At 42.1% G+C, this 22,245-nt stretch overlaps 1 protein-coding gene across 5 annotated transcripts in view; it reads right to left on the bottom strand.

Annotated features, from left to right (window-relative positions):
* The window catches only part of LOC132398415 (DENN domain-containing protein 5B-like), a 288,937-nt gene that overhangs the window by 143,321 nt on the left and 123,371 nt on the right, over nucleotides 1-22,245 (bottom strand). The gene's annotated exons all lie outside the window — the stretch shown is intronic.

The following is a 22,245-nucleotide window of genomic DNA, read 5'->3' as shown; positions in this document are numbered from 1 at the left end:
GAGAAGCCTGGAAAGTGGGGCTAAGGAAGGGAAAAAGGATCATCCATGATTGAATGGCGGAGCAGCCTCGATGGGTCAAATAGCCTAATTCTGCTCCTATGTCTCATGCTCTATTGTTCAGACAGCTCCCCAACTCTCCCAACATCTGAATTCTGCACCAGTTGACTGTTCACCAAGCATAGCTGGAAGAGAAGCAGCACTTCATGAGCAAGTGACCTGTGATACGCAGGAAGCTCAGATTACAAGGAAGACAGGTTGGAATACTGCAGATCGGGTGCTTGGGACTTGTCAGAATCAGGTCTGTTGTAGAGCTGAGAGGCTGTGCTTACTAATTTGCAAAACATCCTATTCGATTCTGACCTAATTAAGATCTTCAAAGGAGATTTACTGAATGCCAAACTTTGCCAAACCCTTTGATTAAATGAATCAAAGGGACTAAGACTCACACTCTGAAAGCATCATTTGTTGATTCCTTTTCTGGGCCAGCTTAAAAACACAGAGGAAGAACGTGAATTTATCAAACTCAGCATGTTGCAAAGGCTTTTACAGCAAATTAAGTTTGAAGAACAGACACTAATAAAATATATGCACATAGTGGTGCGATTACTCAAATTGAATATGTCCTTCTCCTAAGTGTTTGTGTATTAGTGAGTCTTCAGGTGGCTGGAGGCTGATCCAGGAACAATGTATTCTGGCACTTGCTGATCGCCATGGGACTTAATCTGGAATGTTAGGGTGGATTCCCTTAATAGAAAATGTACATGCGTAACTTTGTTTAACATTGCACGGCAGCCACAAGATGGTCTTTGACAGGTCGTGGGCACGGTCCACTGGTATGGAGTGCAAGATGGCTGGGGGACCCTTCACTGCCATTTTGATGTGTTATCATTTTCCACCAGATTCACAGTGAGGTCTTGGTTGGATCACTCTTTGTCTGCAATTCAACTCTTTGAGTGATCATGCAGAAAGTTTGAAGTTAATAACTCATCGGGGTGATCGATAAGTTCGTGCCCTAAGGTAGAAGGAGATGAGTTATTAACTTCAAACTTTCTGCATAATCACTCAGAGTTGAACTGCATACGCATGTAATGAGAGCTGTATAACTCATCTCCTTCTACACTGGACCACAAACTTATCAATCACCCATGCCGTGGACACTTTCTGGAGGTCCAAGATCTGTATGCTCCATAACCGCTGGACTAAGTGTGTAAGTGTAGGAGGGGACTATGTTGAAAAATAAATGTGCAAGGTTTTCTAAAATTGACTCCTTCTACCTTAGGCCACAAACTTATCAATCACCCCTCGTTTATGCAGACTTTGGATAGACTGGGATGTATGGAATCATGAGAACCATAGCTAGGCCGAATGGCCATAGGATTTTTACCAGGGTAGTAAAGGGGGGGGGGGAGGGGTAGCAGAATCTAGAAGCAGGGTGCATAGTTTTATGGTGGAAAGGTGAAGGGGACCAGAGGGGCAGGATTTTTCCACAGGGAAGGTGGTGGCTATAGGAGAAAGCTACCAGAGGTGGATTGTTTCACTGCAATTTGTTGCAATGTTTAAATGATATTTGGATAGGTACATGGATAGGAGAGGACTCCCAAGCTTTTCTTTTAATGCCATGGACCAATACTATTAGCAAAGTGTCTGTCAACCCCAGGTTGGTAATCCCTGGTTTAAAGGGATATTGGTCAACTGTAGGCAAACATGATAATCTCAGGTGGACAACTAGGTCAACATAGACGAGTTAGACCGAAGGGTCTGTGTTAGATGCTTTATAGTTTTGATTCTTTGAAAGCACCATGGGAGTGCCTTCACTAGAAAGACCACAGCAATAACAGACGGCAGCTCATCACCACCAATTTAGGGATAGCAGAGAAATGAAGGCCTTGTCATTCATGCTCTCATCCCACCAAATGAATTTAGTGTGAAAGTTACTTTAAGAGCAGAGGGACTAAAGAGGGAATTCTGGAAACAAAAAAAAAGATATTTTTCCAATTCTTCAGCACTATCAATAAACTTAATTAGTATTCTGTGGAACAGATGTGCTTGCATTGAATCTGTGCTGCAGATTTGCAAGTTGTTTAAATCAGAATCACTGGCTGATTCACCCGATGGCAATGGTAGAATCGCTGTTGTCACATTTGGAAGTAACAAGGCAGTCACTGCTCATGCAAGTAATTCATCAGAAAGCATGCGTTTAGATTGGTTACCGTGCAATCAATTGCCAGGCAACCAACAGCACATTGACCTCTTGTTCAGCTGCTGCCCTGGGGTCTTCAGATCCACTGACCAACGGAAGGGACATGTTGACTAAAGCAAGAGGTGGAAAAATTGTGGAAAAGATATAAGGTGGAAAGAATATAGAGGTTTGTGCAGCTCTACAACTCGTAAATCAAGTCTATTGATCTTAGTGCATTGAATCAATGTTAATCATTGTCAATAAGGACAGCAGACACCTCGAAGATTCCCTCAGTCACAGACCATGCTAACATAGCATTCCGACATCATTACTGGAATTCAGTCATAGGGTGATAGAGTATTCCAGCACAGAAGCATGCCCTTTGGCCATCCCGTCCATTATGTGGAAATGAACTTGATTTGTAGTTTTAAAAAACCTTGTAACAAAATGGAACCTATATGGCGTGCTTTGCTATTAGTGTTTCTGCAACGTTATGCCAATGGACCTTAAAAATATGGCAAACTGCTGAAAGACAAACAGATTTGATTACTAGAGGAATGCCAAGTACACTAATTAAGCAGATTAAGAACACTGTGTACATGAACTGGAGGGAATAAATAACACTTGTGCTTAAAGGAGTGTTTATGGTGTCTGTTTTTTCAAAGTTGTCACCGGCTCTTGTGTGTTGCTAGCCTTCCCTACAGCATGTAAAATAAATGTGGAAATGATTGATCCACTCTGAGCTAATTGTTGTTTGTTATAAAATGTAGCAAAAAGGTACTCGACAGAACCATCCTGATCTTCTTATTCCCATCTATTTGTATCAGGACTATAACCCTTCAAGCATCTCCCATCCACGTACCTATCCAAACCTCTATTAAACGATACTATTGACCTTGCACCCAATACTTCCACTGGCTGCACGTTTCACACTGCACCACCTTCTGAGTGAAGAAGCTCCCTCTGAAATTCCCCTTAAAGGTTACACATTTCACACTAAACCTATGACCTCTAATTCTCGTCTCACCTAATCTCAGTACGAGAAGCCTGCATGGAATCACCCATATCTTTATGCCTCCTAATTTTGTATACCTTTGTAAGATCTCCTCTCATTCTCCTGTCTGCAGGGGTTTAAGTCCTAAGCTATTCAAAATTTCCAACTAACTCGGGTCCCCAAGTCCCAGCAACTCTTCTCTGTACTCTTTCAAGCAGGTGACATCTTTCCTGTAGGTAGGTGACCAGAATGGCACACAATTATCTAAATTCAACCCCACGGACACCTTGTACAACTTTAGCATGGTACCCCAATTCTTGTACGTACTGCTCTGCTTTATGAAGACCAATGTTTCAAAAGCTCTTTCTGACTCTACCTGTGGTGCCAGTTTTAATGAATTACAGAACATATTCCCAGACCCCTCAGTTCTACAGCAGACCTCAATGTCCCCCTGGATAATTTTTACCTTGGTTTGTCCTCCAAAAGTGCAACACCACAAACTTGGCTGCATTGAATTCCATCTGCATTAAAATTTCTTTGACATTTTCCCAGCTGGAATTCACTTTCTCCCCATTAGCTCTGTGAGGACGGACTGAGTTATGAAGATAGCTCATCACCATCTTCTCAAGAGGAATTAGGAGTGGGTAATAATGCTGTCCTTACTGGAGCAACTATATCCTCAAAATCAAAACAAATAACGTAGAAATGCCATTTATACGGCAGAACATACAATTTCAACGAGGGTGCAAAATATGCTGGGAGCATTTTTGTTAATCATAATACACTCAGCTGATGTCTTTTCAATTAGCTTCAAGTGGAATAATTGCACAATAGTTTTATCCCTAGTATGATAAAATGGACTGTTGAGATCACAATCTATCTCATTATGATCTTGTATCTTGTTGTCTACCTGTACAGCAGATTATCTATAACTGTTACACTTTATTTTACTTTCTGTTATTATTGTTTTACCTTGTTCTACCTCGAATCATTGTGTAATGAGTTGGTCTTTATGAACAGGATGCAAGACCTGTTCTTCACCATACCTTGGTATATGTGACAAATACAAACCACTTCAATTCCATTTGATTACCTGACTGTTAGAATATGTGACTCTTCCAAGCAGAGTAGCATTTCCAATTTTCTGCTGCATAAAGATTCACCTAGTGGGTTGCAATTAGGGATGTTCAAGAATTTATTAATTTAAAAATTTGCATCCATGGCTTATTAATGTACAACTTAACAGAATATAAAACTCCACACACAAAATGCTGGTGGAACACAGCAGGCCAGGCAGCATCTATAGGAAGAAGTACTGTTTACGTTTTGGGCCGAAACCCTTTGTGAGGCAACACTTCATTGTAAGACTGTTGGGGTCATCTATCATCTACTGTATCTGGTGCTCCCAGTGTGGCCTCTTGTACATTGGTGATTGGAAGACCACTTTGCCGAGCACCTACGCTTCAACCACCAGAAAAAAATGGGATCTCCCAGTGGCCATTCATTTTAATTCCACTTTCCATTCCTATTCCAATATTTCAGTCCATGGCCTCCTCTACTGCTGCGATGAGGCCACAATCAAGTTGGAGGAGCTTAACCTTATATTCCATCTGGGTAGCCTCCAACCTGATAGTTTGAATGTCAATTTCTCAAATTTCCATTAATGGACCCCATCATCACTCTTCTGATCTCCCTCCCTCACCTTATCTCCAGACCTGCCCCATCACTTCCCTCTGGTGCTTCTCCCACTTCCCTTTCTTTCATGGCCTTCTATCCTCTCCTATCAGATTTTCCATTCTCCAGCCCTTTTTCTCTTTCACCAATTAACTTCCTAACTCTCTTCTTCACCCCTCCCAGTTTCACATATCACCTACTGCCTTTTATTTCTTCCTCCCCTCCCCCCACCTTTTTACACTGACTTCTCATTTTTTTTCTCCAATTCTGATGAAAGGATTTGGCTCAAAACATCAACTGTACTCTTTTCCATAGATGTTGCCTGGTCTGCTGAGCTCCTCCAGCATTTTGTGTGTGTTGCTTTTAAAGAATAGTCAGGTTGAGTCAGCAAGATTTATGGAAAGGAAATCATGCTTGTCATGAAATTGTGGATTGTGACTAATAGATAAATGGAAGCCACAGGAGATGGTGTATTTGGATTTTCAATAGTTTTTGACAAAGTCTCAGGAGATTGTCCAAGAAAACTGGAACTCGTGGTGTTGGGATTCATTTACTAGTTGAGGGTTAATTACTGACAGAACAGAAAAGTCTGGGTGATTTGGTGATTTCAGGCGAGCAAACAGTGGCTTGATAAGTTTCCACAAAGATTGGTCCTTGGGTCCCAGCTCTTCACAATCTCTATTGAAGACTTTGACAAAGGGTCATGGTCTCGGAAAAAGGGATGGGTAGCTTAGGAAGGAGATGAAAAGGATCTCTACATTGAGAGGCTGTGGAGATTTGCTCATTGAGTTAATTCGATACAGATATCATCAGTAGGAAATTGCCAGGGCACAGAAGATTCTAATCAATTGCTGTTAAATGGGGCTAGCATCATTGGGCAGCATGGAGACTGTTAGCTAAAATGCCTGATTCTGAGACAGATTTTGGATTTTAAGAGTTTCAAATGACATAGAGATAGCAGAGGAAAATTATTCAGATTTGGATTTATTTATCTATCACATACATTGAGACATACAGGGTAATTTGTTAGTTGGACAGCCTGCAAGTGTTGCTATACATTCTGCCACCAACATGGCATGTCCACAAAGCCACATGCCCAAAGTGGTGAGGAGATAGATCAGTCATGATCCCAATGAATAGCAGAACAGCCCAAAGAATGAAAAACAGAAAATGTTAGAACCCCAAAGCCCCCCTCCTCCCTCCCAAGCACAATCAACAGCAAAAGCATCAGCCCTCCCTGTCCAACAAAAATCATCAAAATAACTGCAGTGGTTCAAAAAGGAGGCTTACCAGTACCAACTCAAAGGGCAGTTAAGGATAGGACATAATTAGAGGCCTTATAGTGACACTCATATGTGGATATAAGTTTTAAAAATACAGAAAAATGCTAAAACCTGATGGGAAATCAGAAGAAAAACAAAATGTTGAAGACTCACAGCAAGTTAGGCAGAATTGTGGGAAGAGAAATAGTTAACATTTAAGGATCAACACCCTTTATTTTTTTTTAAATGCTGCACTGAACATCTGGTGTGCTGAATCTGTCATGAGAAAAACTGGCAATATCACAGTGGGACTGTATTGCACATGAACTTTCAGAGGACAAACCTGTACAGTGCTATCAAGGAAAAGGTGGCGACTTGGAATAAGTGGGCAGCTCTTACAAAGAGCACTGCACCATCATGAATTCCTTACAAAGAGCACTGCACCATCAACGAATCCCTTCTGAGCACCAAGGTGATTTCAAACAATGCCTCCAGTATCACATTTCCTTCAATTATTAGCTTTAAAATGCTAGCTACAAGAGAAAATTATCTACATAAACTAATCTTGGCAATTAAGGAGACGATAGATAATATTTATTAATCTCTGCCACTGGTTAATCTTTCATGATTACAGTCAGGTAAAGCACTGAAGCACACTTCTCTCTGTTCAGCAGGTCCCACGAGGTTTGAGCAGAACGGTTATTTGGTAGCTAGTCTGCAGATTGCTTCAGCTCATTTCCATCCATCACAGGTGACACTTACATCATTTTATATTTTCCTGAAGCCACAACCGTGGGATTTTGACCAATCACAATCCACGATGTATGAGAAATGCCGCCCCATAGAAACAGCCGTCCCCATGACAACAGTCGATACCTGGAGCAGATTATTGCTTTTCACTTTAAGGCTATGACTCGGATTACGATTGCAGAGTAGCACTACAAGTTTAAGCTGTTGCTCAACTTCTATTTCCCAATGTGGTTAAAATCATTTCCACTTCCTGTATCTATTTTTTTTCCCATTGTGAAAGACTTTCTAAGCTGTGGTATCAATGGTCCTTCAAGTCAAGTCCCTGGAGGTTTGGGAATACTGTTACTATGAGGCATCACAACAGAAAGACAGACATAGTGTGATAACTGTACATCGCAAGTGAAGCTCATGACAGTATTCTTGAAATGCTGAAGCATCATGAGGTGGAGAAGATTGTACTTGGCTCCTGCATTTGATGTGCTACAAAAAGTCCAATGCAGTGCAAAGCGATTATACTGTGATAGTGATCAGGATGCACTGGATGTTTCAAGATCGTAATGGGTGAAGGTTTTGAACATTTTGATGTGGGACTTCAGGCTTCTGCACTTCCTGCCCGATGCTAGCTGCAAGAAGATGACATGACCCAGACGGTGGAGATCTTTGTTGACAGACATTCCATCTTGAGGCAGTGTCTCCTTCAGATACTTCTGATGGCGGGGAAGGTTGTGCCTGTGACATACTGGGTTGAGTACACTAACCTCTGCAGCTTCCTACATGCTAGCACATTCAAGTTACTGTAAAAGACTATGATGCCACCAGTCAGGACACTTTCAACAGTAAATCCAGAACTTTATTATGGTGTTCAGTGACATGCTAAACCTCCTTAAACTTCTAAGTAACTAAAGGTGTTGGTGCAACCTTCCTTGTGAGGACATATTTTCCTGGTCCAAAATGCTAAATCTTGGCAACTTAAATCTACTGACCCACTATACCACTTTGGATATTGTTGGGAGGGACAACCTACCAGGGAGAAGCCACAGCGACCAGATCTCTGGCACTGAGTCTGTCTCTGTAGCTCAGAAGGGAAGGGGGAAGAAGAAGAATGCAGTAGTGATAGAGGATTCCATAAATAGACAAGCTGAAAGCAGATTCTGTGGACATGAAAGGGACACTCAGATGGTCTGCAGCTTTCCAGGTGCCAGGGTCAGGGATGTCTCAGATCGGATCCATGGCATTCTATGGGGGAGGGGGTGGTGAACATCTGGAAATCGTGGTGCATATTGGTGCCAATAACATAGGTAGGAAAAGGGGGGAGGTCCTGAGGAGAGAAAATATAGGGAGTTAGGCAGAAAGCTGAGAAGCAGGACCACCAGGGTATAAAGCCCTGCATTGCAGCCTGAGCCACGTGCCAGAGAGGGTAAGAACAGGATGAGTTGGCAAATGAATGTGTGGCTGAGGAAGTGGTACAGGGGCCAAGGTTTCAGATTTCTGGATCTTCGGGATCTCTTTCAGGGAACGCATGACCTGTACGAAAAGGACGGGTGACACCTGAACCCAAAGGGGGACCAATATCCTTGCAGGCAGATTTGTTAGAACTGATAGGAAGGATGTAAGTTAAGTAGGCAAGGGGATGGGAACGGGATTGATAGGGCTGAGGATGGGGCAGTTGGTATACAACTAGATGTAGTGTGCAGTGAGACTGTAATAAAACACAGGCAGGTGATAGGGCAAAATGGACATAAGTGGGATGAGTTAAAGTGTAACATGGGGTAAATCAAATCAGGTGTTGAATACAAGACTGAAGGTGTTATATTTGAATGCACCCAGTATATGGAATAAGGTAGATGATCTTATAGCACAGTTAGAGATTGGCAGGTATGATTTTGCAGACATCACTGAGTTGTGGCTGAAAGATCATAGTTGGGAGCTTAACATCCAAGGATACACATTGGATTGAAAGGACAGGCAGGTAGGCAGAGGGGGTGGGTGACTGTATTGGTAAAAAATGAAATCAAATCCTTAGAAACAGGTGAGAGGTGACAGGATCGGAAGATGTAGAATCCTTGTGGGTAGAGTTAAGAAACTGCAAAGGTAAAAAAGACCCTGATGGGAGTTATATACAGGCTTCCAAACAGTAGTCAGGATTTGGGCAACAAATTACAATGGAAGATAGAAACTGGGAAAGCGCAGGGAAGATACATCACAAAGATAAAGAACTATTATAAAGGGAAGATGAGACAACTGTGCCTGACAAGGGAAGCCAAAGGAAGCACAAAGGCAAAAGAGAGGGCATAAAAGTTAGCAAAAATCAGTGAGAAGGTAGAGGATTGGGAAACTTTTAAAAACCAACAAAAAGCAACTAAAAAGCCACAAGGAGAACAAAGATGAAATGAAGGTATGCTAGCCAGTAATATAAAAGACACAAAAAGCTTTTCCAGATATATAAAGAATTGAAGATTTTAGAGTGGATATTGGACCACTTAAAAATGACACTGGGGAGGTGGTAATGGGGGATAAAGATAGATAGATAGATACTTTATTCATCCTCAAGGGGAAATTCAACATTTTTCCAGTGTCCCATACACTTATTGTAGCAAAACTAATTACATACAGTATTTAACTCAGTATAAATATGATATGCATCTAAAATCACCCTCCCAAAAAGCATTAATAAATAGCTTTTTAAAAGTTCTTAAATAGTTTACTAAAGTGCATTGAGCGGTAACTTAAGCTCAGTCCTAACCCCGGCACTTTAACATGTCTTGTCCCTGTTGGTTGAACTGTAGAGCAGAATGGCGTTGGGGAGTAATGATCTCTTCATCCTGTCTGAGGAGCATTGCATTGACAGCAACCTGCCGCTGAAGCTGCTTCTCTGTCTCTGGATGGTGCTGTGCAGAGGATGCTAAGGGTTTTCCTTGATTGACCGTAGCCTACTCAGCGCCCTCCGCTCTGCCACCGATGTCATACTCTCCAGTTCTGTGCCCACGATAGAGCCCGCCTTCCTTACCAGCTTATTAAGACGTGAGGCATCCCTCTTCTTAATGCTGCCTCCCCAGCACAAAGAAGAGGGCGCTCTCCACAACTGACCGATAGAACATCTTCAGCATCTCACTACAAACATTGAATAACGCAGGCAGACAAACTTCCCTGTGGAAGGCACTAGCAGAATGCCAAATGCCAGAGTGTCAGAGAGGCAGAAGTGAGTGTTGTTGTTACTACTAAGGAGAAAATGCTTGAGGAACTGTAAAGTCTGAAGGTAGACAAGTCAACTGGACTACACCTTAGGGTTTTGAAAAAGGTAGCTGAAGAGATTGTGAAGGTATTGCCAATGATCTTTTGAGAATCACTAGATTCTGAAATAGTTCTAGAGGACTGGAAAATCAGAAAGGTCACTCCACTCTTTAAGAAGTGAGGGAGGCAGAAGGAAGTAAACCATAGGCTTGTTATTCTGACTTCAGTGTTTGGATAGGCGTTGGAGTCTATTATTAAAGATGAGGTTTCGGTATTATATGTCAATGATTTGGATGAAGGAATTGATGGCTTTGTGGACAATATGAAGATAAGTGGAGGGGCAGGTAGTGTTGAGGAAGCAGGATCCCTGCAGAAGTACTCAGACAGATTGGGGAATGTAGGGAAGTGCATGGTCATGCACTTTGGCAGAAGAAATAAAGGTGTGGATTATTTTCTAAACGGAGCAAATTCAAAAATCAAAGGTGCAAAGGGACCTCATGCAGGACTCCCTAAAGGTTAACTTGCAGGTTGAGCCAGTGGTAAGGAACGAGAGGACTAGAATACAAAAGCAAGGATGTAATGCTGAGGCTTTATGAGGCATTGGTCAGACCACGCTTGAAGTATCGTGAGTGCTTCTGGGTCCCTTATCCAAGAAAAGATGTGCTGACATTGTAGAAGGTCCAGAGGAGGTCACAAGAAAGATTCCTGGGAATGAAAGGTTTAACACATTAAGAACATTTGATGGCCTTAGGCCTGTACTTGCTGCAGTTTAGAAAAATGAGTGGGACATCTCACTGAAACCTATCAAATATCGAGGTTGAGATAGAGTGGATATGGAGAAGATGTTTCCAATAGTAGGGGAGACTCAGACCAAAAGACAGAGCCTCAGAATACAGGAAGGCCCACTTCAAACAGAGATGAGGAAACATTTCTTCAGCCAGAGGGTGGTGAATCTGTAGACTTCATTGCCACAAACAGCTGCACAGACCATCACTGGGTACATCTCAGGCAGAGATTGATTAATCACAATGTCAAAGGTTACAAGGAAAAGGCAAGAGAAAGGGGTTGAGAGAGATAATAAAGCTGACTCAATGGGCCAAATAGCCCAATTCTACTCCTCTGCCTTATGGTCTTATACCCACCCTCCTTCCCCTTTCTGAAGTCAATAGACAGCTCTTTAGTTTTACTGATGTTGAGTGAGAGGTTGTTGTCATGGAACTGCATAGCTAGGTGTTCTCAATCACTTCCTGCATGTTGACTTGTTAACATCTGGGAGTCATCCAGCATCAGCAGATTTCTACATGGCATCCGAGCTGTGCTTGCCCACAGCAATGTACAGTAGAAATTACTGATCTCTTGGGAGTTTTGCACATAACAATTTTGAGAGTTTACTGACAATGGTGCAAAGAACAAATAACATCCAATGAGTGACAGTTCTGTGGGCAAAACTGTTAATGAGAGGTCCATGGAAAATGGCAAGATTGGCTGAAACTGATAGGAAGGCAACAGTGGTGCACAGAAGAGCAGCCCTGGATGCACAACATGTCGAATGCTTGAAGTGGATGGGCTGCAGCCGCAGAAGACCACAAACATACACCCAGTGGACACTTTATCAGGTACAGGAGGCATTGAATAAAGTGGCCACTGAGTGTATGTGTTCCTCTTGTCCAAAGCAAAAAGCCAAAAAAGTCACAACTATTGTTGACCTGTTCTGATGGTAGGCAAATTGAAGTGCATCCAGGTTACCTCCAAGTTAGGAGTTGATAGATACCAAAATCAACCTCCTAATGACTGCAAGCATTTCCTCTCATCAGCCATTAGATGGGAGCTGGCTGACAGAATGGTTGAGAATGAGGAACAATAACTGGGGAATGGGATTGTTGTGTTCACATTGGGCCAAAAGGCCTTCTCTATGTTGTATGTGATACTGATATACATTGGCAAGGATCTCATTTTCCTCAAGGGAACATTCTTCAATAGTCCATTAGGGGCTGACTCCCACTCTGCTTTGCACTTAGTGTCTTTAAACTTTCAAAGCACTAAAAGCTCACTTTCAATCAGTCTATATGTTCCTCTAGGCCTTTCAACCCATGTTCATGTCTTTATTTGTCCCAAGGGTCTGTCTTTAAAACCAGTCTGCGTTTTTTAGTCTTTATCAGCTCATCTGAAGCTGTGGTCAGCTTCTGCTTGTCTTTCTGGTTAGCTTGCATGGTTAGATCCTTTGCTTCATTATTTGTCCAATTATTTAAGACCATTACTGTTCTGATTCCCAAGAAGAGCAAAGTAATGTGCCTAAACAACTACCATTCAGTGGTTCTGATCTCTACCATGAAATGTTTTGAGAGGATGGTCATGGCACGTATTAACTCCAGCCTATCTCACAACCTCAACCCTCTGCAATTCGCTTACCAGTGAAACAGGTCAACAGTGGATCCCATCTCCCTGGCCTTACATTCATCATTGGAGTATCTGGACAGTAATGGCACCTCTGTCAGACTACTGACTATAGCTCCTCCTTAAATACTATAATTCCTAATAAACTCATCAACAAACTCCACACCCAGGAAGGCAACATCTCTCTCTACAACTGAATTGTTGACTTCCTGACCAACAAGCCACAATCACAATAGGCACTAACACCTCCATCGTGGTTACTCTGGTGGTCCACAAGGTTGTGACCTCAGCCCCCTATTCGAGTCATTGTACACTCATGACTGCGTGACCAGATTCTGATCGAACTCCTTCTGTAAGTTCGCAGAATATACCACCACAGTGGACCATATCTAAAATAATGATGAGTCAAAGTACAGGAAAGTGATAGGGAATTAGTGACATGGTGTTAACACAACAACTCAATGTCAGCAAAATCAAAAACAGTTGGTTGTTGACTTCAGAGGGAAGGGGGTAGTGCATATGCATCACTGCATCACGGTTGAGAACATTTTTTAATGGTTTCTTTGTTTTGTGACAAAAGGTTGCATATAGTGTGCATACTTTGGTAATAAATGTACTTTGAACTTCGAACTTCAAATTCTGAAATGGGAACATCACTAACAGTGTGGTCCTGGACCAACCACATAGAAACCATGGCCAAGAAAGCGTGGCACTACTCTTCTTCCTCAGCAGGCTAAAGACATTCTGCATATCCCTGTCGACCCTTACCAACTTTTAGCAATGCACCAGAGAAATCATTTTATCTGGAAGCAAGCAACACACACAAAATGCTGAAGGATCTCAGCAGGCCAGGCAGCATCTACAGAAAAGAGTAAACAGTCGATGCTTCGGGCCGAGACTCTTCGTCAGGACTCAGGTGTCCGGCCCAAAACATCGACTGCTTTCTCTGTTCCACAGATGCTGCTTGGTTTGCTGAGTTCCTCCAGCATTTTGTGTGTGTTGCTTGGAATGGAAACTGCTCTGCCCGTGAATGCAAGAAACTGCAGAGTTGTAGACAGGGCTCAGCACATTACAGAAACCAGCATCCCCTCTATGAACTTCTCATTGCCTCAGTATAATCAAAGACCGCAACCACACCAGACATTCTCCCCTGTCCTTCCTTCCATCATTCAAAAGACAAAAGGTTGAAAACATGTACCATCAGGCTTAAAGACAGCCTCTACTCAGTTATAAGACGAATGAGTAGTTCCTAGTACGATCAAGTAGATATTTGACCTCACATTCTACCTCATCATGATCTTGCACCTTATTGTTCACCTGAACTACACTTCACATTATTATACATTGTTACCGTTTTATCTTGTTCTACCTCAATGCACTGCGTAATGATCTGATTTGTACGAACAAGGCAAGGCAGGTTTTTCACTCCATTATGATATATGTGACAATAATAAACCAATTCCAATTCCGCTTCCAAATTATTCCTAATACATCTCTCAGCTTGTTACTGCAAAGGACATGTGCCCTCCAGAGTTTGCACTCACTAGACTTAATTCACTGCTGCAAATTAATTTTCAGCATAGTGCGAAGCACAAGTTTTCCCACCCTCAAGTCAGATTGCCAGGTGTGAGAAGAATGTCTGTGCAGCAGTGAGGATAATTGTGTTGAACTGTAATTCATAAAACAACTTCTCTATGTGTTTAGGTTTCTGCATGCTGAACTGTCATTAACTCAGCAGCTCCCCACAAGGCTAGAACTGAATTTTTCATCATTAAATACCGCAAAGGAGAAAGGTTTTCAGAACATCGGGTATCAGGTTAGCTTTATTTGTCATATGTATAGCATAGTTTGCCAGTGACCGACACATCTGGAGGATACCTACACAGTTATGGTTATGTAGAAACTCCTTACGCACTGTTGCGGGAATCCAACCCTGATCGGGTAAAGCATTGCACTATCTGTTATGCTACTGTGCTGCCCAAATCACCAACTCAGAACATAGAACAGTACAAGCCCTTCAGCCCACGATGTTGTACCACCCAATGTAAACCTACTCTACGATCAATCTAACTCCTCTCTCCTACACAACCGATAGTTGTCTACTTTTCTTCCATTCACATGCCTCTAAGAGTCTTTCAAGTATCTCCATTGTATTAGCCTCTATCACAACCCTGGCAAGGTGTTCCAGGCACCCACCACTCACTGTGTAAAAAAAACACCACCTTTGACATATTCCCTAACCTTTCTTTCACTCACCTTAAACAGATGTCCTATGCTGCTGGCCATTGCTACTCTGGGAGAAAGGTGCTAGATGTCCTCATTTGTAGGCTGACTGAAAGATGAAATCATCCTACCATCCTATCCGTTACTCAGAACTGAGCAAATGCATCCTATTAACGTACTTGTCCAATTTTTTGTTGAACATTGAAACCAACTCTTCTCCCAGCCTCCTGTACACCCATGTCTTTTTGATAATAAACATAGTGGATTCCAGTAAATTGGGGCACATTGGGACCAGGACATCTTGGCCCAATTAAGTGGCTGCCCAAATTAGCCAATGTTTCATGGAAATTGTTGAAAAGGTATAAAAAAGACAAACTACCACTTAACTGAGCAACAAATTATGTATTTGAATGAATTACAGAACAAATTAGAACATTACCAATACCTACTACACTACTATAAAACTGAGTATTAGTTCCTAATAGTTTTTGATACAGCTCTTACCTGTGGCTCCATGTAGCTGTTTGCATGTGACAGCAGCCTCACCCAAGCTAAACCAGGTGAGGATAGCCAGCGGGCTTCATGCCCCAGTGAGCAGGAGACGTGCTTGCCCTAGCAGCTGAAGTCAGCTCCTGGGGACTGGGCGGTTGAGATCAATAGTGAGATCCATTGGCCAGGAAGGCTGCTCTGCAATGCTTTGTGGAGAGAGAAGGGCATGACAAGGCACAGAAGAAATCAAAGTCATTAACTGCAATCAAGGAAGACCCCAGTTTGTGACCTGGACTTCAGAGGTCAAGGGACTGTGAACTGCCTGAATGCAATGGCTTTTCCACTTTAAAAACTCTCCTGCACAGATCTCCTGTCATTGCTGGATACAACAGTCTACCAACTACCAAGTGATGGAGGAATTCATCCCATGTACACTGCCGTGTTCTTTCCATTGACTGTAAATGGACAAAATCAGAGTAGACACTTAGTGCAGATAATAGACTACCTTCATACAATTCTTCCTAATCTTCACTTTCATTGTAACATTCAAGATGCTTGCCTCATTCTTTGTAGTTCCTAACTTGATAAAGTAGTGAAATCATTTCATTTTCACTCCTGGCCATTTCTGACATGTCTCCAAGCCTGAATGCTTGAAACTGCAATGAGCAAAAAATTCCGAAATGCCTTTCTGCTTATTTCTCGCCAACTATCAGTGACAAAATAACTGCTTTTTGAACACAAACACATGCAACTGACACTACTTAAACACTGCTCTAAGCATATAGTGTCTAACTGCACATAGGTGCAAGCGATAGGCACTAGTTAGGCAACAGTCTCTGTCCCAATTAAGCGGCATAGTGTACCAAATAAACAAAAGGAATCCTGGCTATTTTCTTGATTAATTTTTGTTCTTTAAGAGTTGTCCCAAATAAGCTGCTGCCCAATTAACCAGAATCCACAGTATAACTTAAATCTGCTGTTAAGGAAGAAGCATTGGTTATTAACCCATGAAAATTCTGCCCACTTTGCATTGGACAGATTACTTTCCCTGTCACTCTTCTATAATTCATTCACTCTCTTTCCTTATGGTGTTGGTGTCTGGCTTGGTTAAGATTACAAGGGCAGTGGATAACAATCTCTCTTGTGCTCATTCTTTATACAAAGGCTGCCTACGAAGGTGAAGTCATATGTTCCCTTCAGGTAGACTGTTACTTTGTCCTGATGGTTATGAATAGGAGGGTTGGTGGACTCCACTCCAGTACATTCCTCATTTACATTCTGTAGATGGTGGAAAGGTCTTGGAGAACTGATCTGCACAAGAACTATACTTGTAGCCCCAAATATCTGCTCCAGGAGCATTTCTTGATAAAGCCCAAGATGTCGAGGGGCACCTAAGAGACTCTTAGATGGGCATACGGATGAAAATAAATTGAGAGCTATTGGGGAAAGCGGAGTTAGATTGATTGTAGAGTAGCTTAAAGGGTCAGCACAAAATGATGGGCTGAAAGGCCTGCACTGTGCTTTCATGTTCTATGTTAATATGCAGAGAATAGAGGAATAATGATCTTGTACAACTGAAGGGATTAATTTAATTAGATGCTGTTAGCTTAATTAGTTTTGCACAATACCATGGGCTGAAGAGACTGTCCCTGTGCTGTGCTATGATCACAGCTATCTCCTGAGGTAAAAGGTATGAGTTCAGCTGATAAGGAATTTTTCTCCCATTGCCAGCAGACATCGGGGAGGTGCAGCAGGTAGTGCAGTTACCCTACAGCTCCAACGGGTCATAATCCATTATATACTTTCTCTATGTGACCTTGAAGGATTCCCCTGGGTTCTCTGAATTACTCCAACATTTCAAAGACATGCTGACAGATTAAAATGACCATTGCAAATTGCTCTTAATTGGTCGGATTAGGAATGTAAGGAACATGTTGAAAGGCAGATGCAAGAGAGTGGGATACAGGAAAATCAGTGGGGATGTGGAATTGATCCATATCCTGGCAAAGTCTCTATGGGCAGAATGTCCTCCCTCCTATGTTTGGAAAGTGTATGGTTACGCACTTTAATAGAAGGAATAAAGATGCAGACAGTTCTCTAAACGGGGAGAAAATTCTGAAATGCAAAAATGAGAAATCAGAAGTGCAAAGGGAGATGGGAATCCTTAAAGAATTAACTTGCAGGTTCAGTTGGTGGTGAGAAATGTTAGTATTTATTTCAAAAGGACTAGAATATAAAAACTGAGGCATTGGTCAGACTGCACAGAATATTGTGAGCAGTTTTGGGCCCCTTATTGAAGAAAGAATCTGCTGGCATTGCAGAAGGTCCAGAGCAGGTTCACGAGAATGACTCCAGGAATGCAGGTACTTGCTGGAGTTTAGAGAAATGTGGGGGGCTGGGGGGGGGAGAAGAGACCTCACTGAAACCTATCAAAGATTGAAAGGCCTAGATAGAGTGGATGTAGAGAGGATATTTTCTATCATGGGGGAGTCTAGAACCAGAGAACACAACCTTGGAATAAAAGGAGGTCCCTTTAGAACGGAAATGAAGAGAAATTTCTTTAGCCAAAGAGTGGTAAATCTGTGGATTTCACTACAACAGACAGTAGCAGAGGCCAAGTCATTGGGTATATTTAAAGCAGAGGTTGATAGGTTCTTGATTTGTAAGGGCATCAAAAGTTACAGGAAGAAGGCAGGAGAATGGAGTTAAGAGGGATAATAAATCAATCATGATTGAATGGTGGAGCAGACTCGATAGGAGTAGCTTTAGGCCACTCAGCCTATGTCTTATGGTCTGCTGATACATAAATATTGACTACAGTTTAGAAAGGCCATTTGGTGCTACCCTCAATCAAGTGCTGCCTTTGCATCACCGACAGCCACTCACCTTTGGGTTTCAGCATATTAGTGCACATTTGAAGCAACTCTACATCATAACTAAGCTTCAGTGAGCAGTTTACCATCAGTAAATGCCAGCATATAGTGGGAGCAGTGGTAACTTCCTTCTATCTCTTTACTAATGATCACCATACATGGTTGGATTCAATTCACTGTATTCTAGGGACAGACTATACCTGGCTTGATGGCACCAACGGAGTGAGGGATTGGCCATGCAACAAGCTTAAAGAGCATGGGCACACCGATATACCTTCACAGACAAACCACAGTGCCTCATTCATGTTCAGCTTTTACTGCTGCTAGATTAGTTTGAGTCTATTGTCTTTAGCCTCCAGTATGAAAATGGTACATTTTCTTCACAAGGCCTGCACAGTTGGTTATTCCTCAAATTCCTTGTGGGCAACACAGTGTCACCTGAAGTAGTGCTACTGGCTCACAGCTCTATCATTCCAGTTGTAATCCTGACCACCAGCACCGTCTGAGTGGAACTTGAACATTCTCTCCACGACGACAGCAGTTTCCACCTTCTTTCTTTCCATATTCCGCTGGAGAGCGGATTGGAAGGTTTAAAACTGGCCGATGGAAACTGCCCCCAGTGTGTGGGTGCGTGATGGAATTTGCAGGGAGGGAGGCTAGGGGAGAATAAAAAGGGAAGAGTGTAGGATTAATGTAAATGGGATTTGATGATCGGCAGAGATTCGTTGGGTTGAAGTGGCTGGTCAGTTCCATCATTCAGAGCTTGGTCAGCTAAGTGGTAGTGAGGTTACTACATTTGGAGATGGGCACTTAAGTGCCACTAAATTTCACAAGCCCTCCGACCATGTTCAGTACTCCCACTCCCTCACAAGTATACTGTAAATTACTGGTGGATCTAACTGCTAGTTCGACAGGAAGGACTCTGGACTTTGGGTGTAAATCATGGCATTTCATCTACTCAGAACAGAGAGGGGGGGAAAAAAGGCATTACTTTGTAGTGTACCCTCCATGCATGCAGGTTAGCAAAGCACTTCACAGCTAATGAGTCATCTTTGACCGCATTTGTTGTTATTCAGGCAGACAGCACAGTTAAAGCAGATCAATTTGTATGTGCTGACAAAGGAATGAGGGTCAAAAGCAGATAGGATCACTGCCTGCTCTTCTATCAACACAACAATGTGTTTTCATTCTACATGAAATGTTAATGGTGTTATAACTTACAGCTATTTTGTGTCAGTATTTCCTCAGAATGCTAAGGAAATTCAGCATGTTCCTGATAACCTTCTCCAATTGTTACAAGTGTACTAGAGAAAGCATCCGATCTGAACGCCTCATTGTTTGGTCTGGCTACACACATAAAATGCTGGAAAAACACAGTAGGTCAGGCAGCATCTAATGAACAGTCGAGGTTATGAACTGAGGCCCTTCATCAGGACTCCGCTGCTGCCCGGCACAAAATTGCAAGAAAACACGGAGAGTTGTGAACACAGCTCAGTCCATCACAAAAACCAGCCTCCACTGACTGTCTACAGCTCCCGCTGCTTTGGGAGGGCAGGCAGCATAATCAAACGACTGCTTCCATCCAGGATACTGTCTCAGTTCCTCCCCCTTCCATCAGGCTGAAGATACAAAAGCTAAAGAACATCTACCAGGCTCAAGGGCAACTTCTACCCAGCTGTTTTCAGACTCTTGAATGGACCTCTCACACACTAAAGATTAACTCTTGATCTCTCAGTCTACCCGGACTTTGTTCTGCATTCTGTATATTCTGCATTTTGTTATTGTTTTCCCTTTGTACAACCTGAACGTACAATGTGTGAAAGTATCTTCCTGGATGGTATGCAAACAAAACTTTGCAGTAATGTGACAACAGCAAATCAATTACTAAATCTTAAAATGAAGCAAGGCCACATTTAACACTGTGGATGCACTATTGTAAACCATCTCCTCAAGCAAGACTCCATTCTTCAAGCTGGAGTCAGCGCAAAGACTTTAAAATACAAATATGACAACAATTTGGCTAAAATACCACCTCTTCAATCGAGTGACCCATTTTAAAACTAAATTCCAAACTGCAACGTCTGTCTCCAGCAAAACTCAAGAAGTAACATGAGCACTTGAATGACTCCTGATTGAATCCCACGTGGTATGACCAAACATTTGCACGGGTATTTTTGATCGGGTGTGTACATTCTATGGCATGTCTGTAAAATGTACCAAAATCACATTCACCATTCAGAGAATCTGTCGGTGGAAATGGCTGCCCAAAATTAGCATCAGAACAAGAGCAACAACTGAAAAGTGAATGAAGTACCCTTTCCCCACACAGGTCTCTGAAAGTCATCTGATAACCCTAGATGGCTTCACAAATCCACAGCTCCTTTCAAAAATTGTCTGAATGAGTTGTTAATGATAATCCCACCATTCTCGTGCCTCATTATACTGATGAGATTGAGAAAAGTAATTACCATTTTAGGAGTTGGAGTGAGGTAATTACCATTTTAGAAATTTATTGCAGGGGTGATGAGGTAATGCTGCAGCTGATTTTTATTTTCAAAGCATCACATTCCCTCAGGGTCTAAAACGAGAACAGCACATGTCTGTTCCACTTAAGTATTTCACAATCTTCATTGGACACACAGCAACAACCAAGTGGCAGATTTAACGCCACATCATGAATTGGCTTGTGGACAGGATATTTCCATTCACTAGAGATGACTGACACGGGTTTTGTGTTAATAGACAGAACGATGTTCAGAAGTTCACAAAATCAACACCTGGTGGCTGCAATGCACAATCTACACGTGTAGTCATAACAACATAGCACGGTTATTTAGCTAGTGCTGCCCTCTTCACCATGCCACTAGAGAGGGAATGGAAGGATTATGGCATGGGAGCACCATTTGAGGTAAAAATACAATGCTGGAAACACCCAGCAGGACAGACAGTATCTGTGGAAAGGGTAAGCTGGAACATTCAGCTCTGTTTATGGCCCTTCCACAGGCATTGTTAAATGTTTCCAGTATTTTCTGGTTTTATCCCAACCACCAATTTCTTGACATTCAGGGACGGTTCAAGAGTACAACCATAGTGGCTGAATATTTAAATTCATTGGGTTGTCAGCTTTTCAATCACATAGATTGATTGCTCGTTCTTTCTTCCTTTTTCTGTCAGTACTCATGTCAACAATAGGTACATCATGTTCCAAGCAGTGCATTTTACTGCTGATGTCTTATTAAGAGTAAATGCCTTAATGCTGTGTTTCACAGTCAGAAGGACAAACTCCTGGGAAAACCATCACCGATTAAATCTAGAAGTTCAGGAAGTCCCCATGTAATAGGCAATGAAAACCCAGTCAGTGACATCATTATTTTCATAATGAAAACCCAGTCAATTTCCCTGGGAATATCCAAAACATTTATTGTTACCAGAAAATCCTTCAGCAACAATCAAAGTTGAGGCACTTGTGGGAATTGGATAAAAACAGCATGTCAAGGAAGCAGTTGACAAGGTGAAAGATGAAGTAAAACATATTGCAGCCCACACCTTGGTGACCATTTCTGGCAACATCCATAATATGAGCAGAAGGAATTTGAACAGATATCCAATTGCTTTCTTTTTTACCTTGCCAAGAACCATGGTTTACAAATACCAACTTACAGAGAAATTTGCCCAAGAAGGGCAGGTTCTTCCTGACTTAGCTCTGGATCATCCGCATGATACCTCGCACCTTGACCAAAACAAACATTTGGAGTGGGAGAGAAAAACAAATGAGACTTGGGTGGATATCCAAAGATTTAGTGTCTCGCTTAGCAGGTGACCCCGAAGTACGCTCACAGCATCAATAGGGTCCTTGTGACAGCATCTCTGATTATCATCCTCGCGAACAAACAAAAAATATCCTCAAAGAAACACACAGATCTCTGAACAACTTCAGGATGATCCAAAGTCAGATTGATCATTCTTGCCAATTTACACAACAAACTCCCATGAGGATCAATGAGATCAATGTAGGGACAATCTGAATGATTACAGGATAAACATTGGTCATGCAAACTAACTTGTGAGAATCATGGCTACACACATGAGATCAGAATAAGAGAAAAAGAAAATATCCGAACCCAAATATTACTATTGCAACTTTGGTCAAATCTACAGGCTGATGTAGCCTTGGAT

This window comes from Hypanus sabinus, chromosome 8 (genome assembly GCF_030144855.1).
Source record: "Hypanus sabinus isolate sHypSab1 chromosome 8, sHypSab1.hap1, whole genome shotgun sequence".
NCBI lineage: Eukaryota > Metazoa > Chordata > Chondrichthyes > Myliobatiformes > Dasyatidae > Hypanus > Hypanus sabinus.
This window is presented reverse-complemented; position numbering and strand designations above follow the sequence as displayed.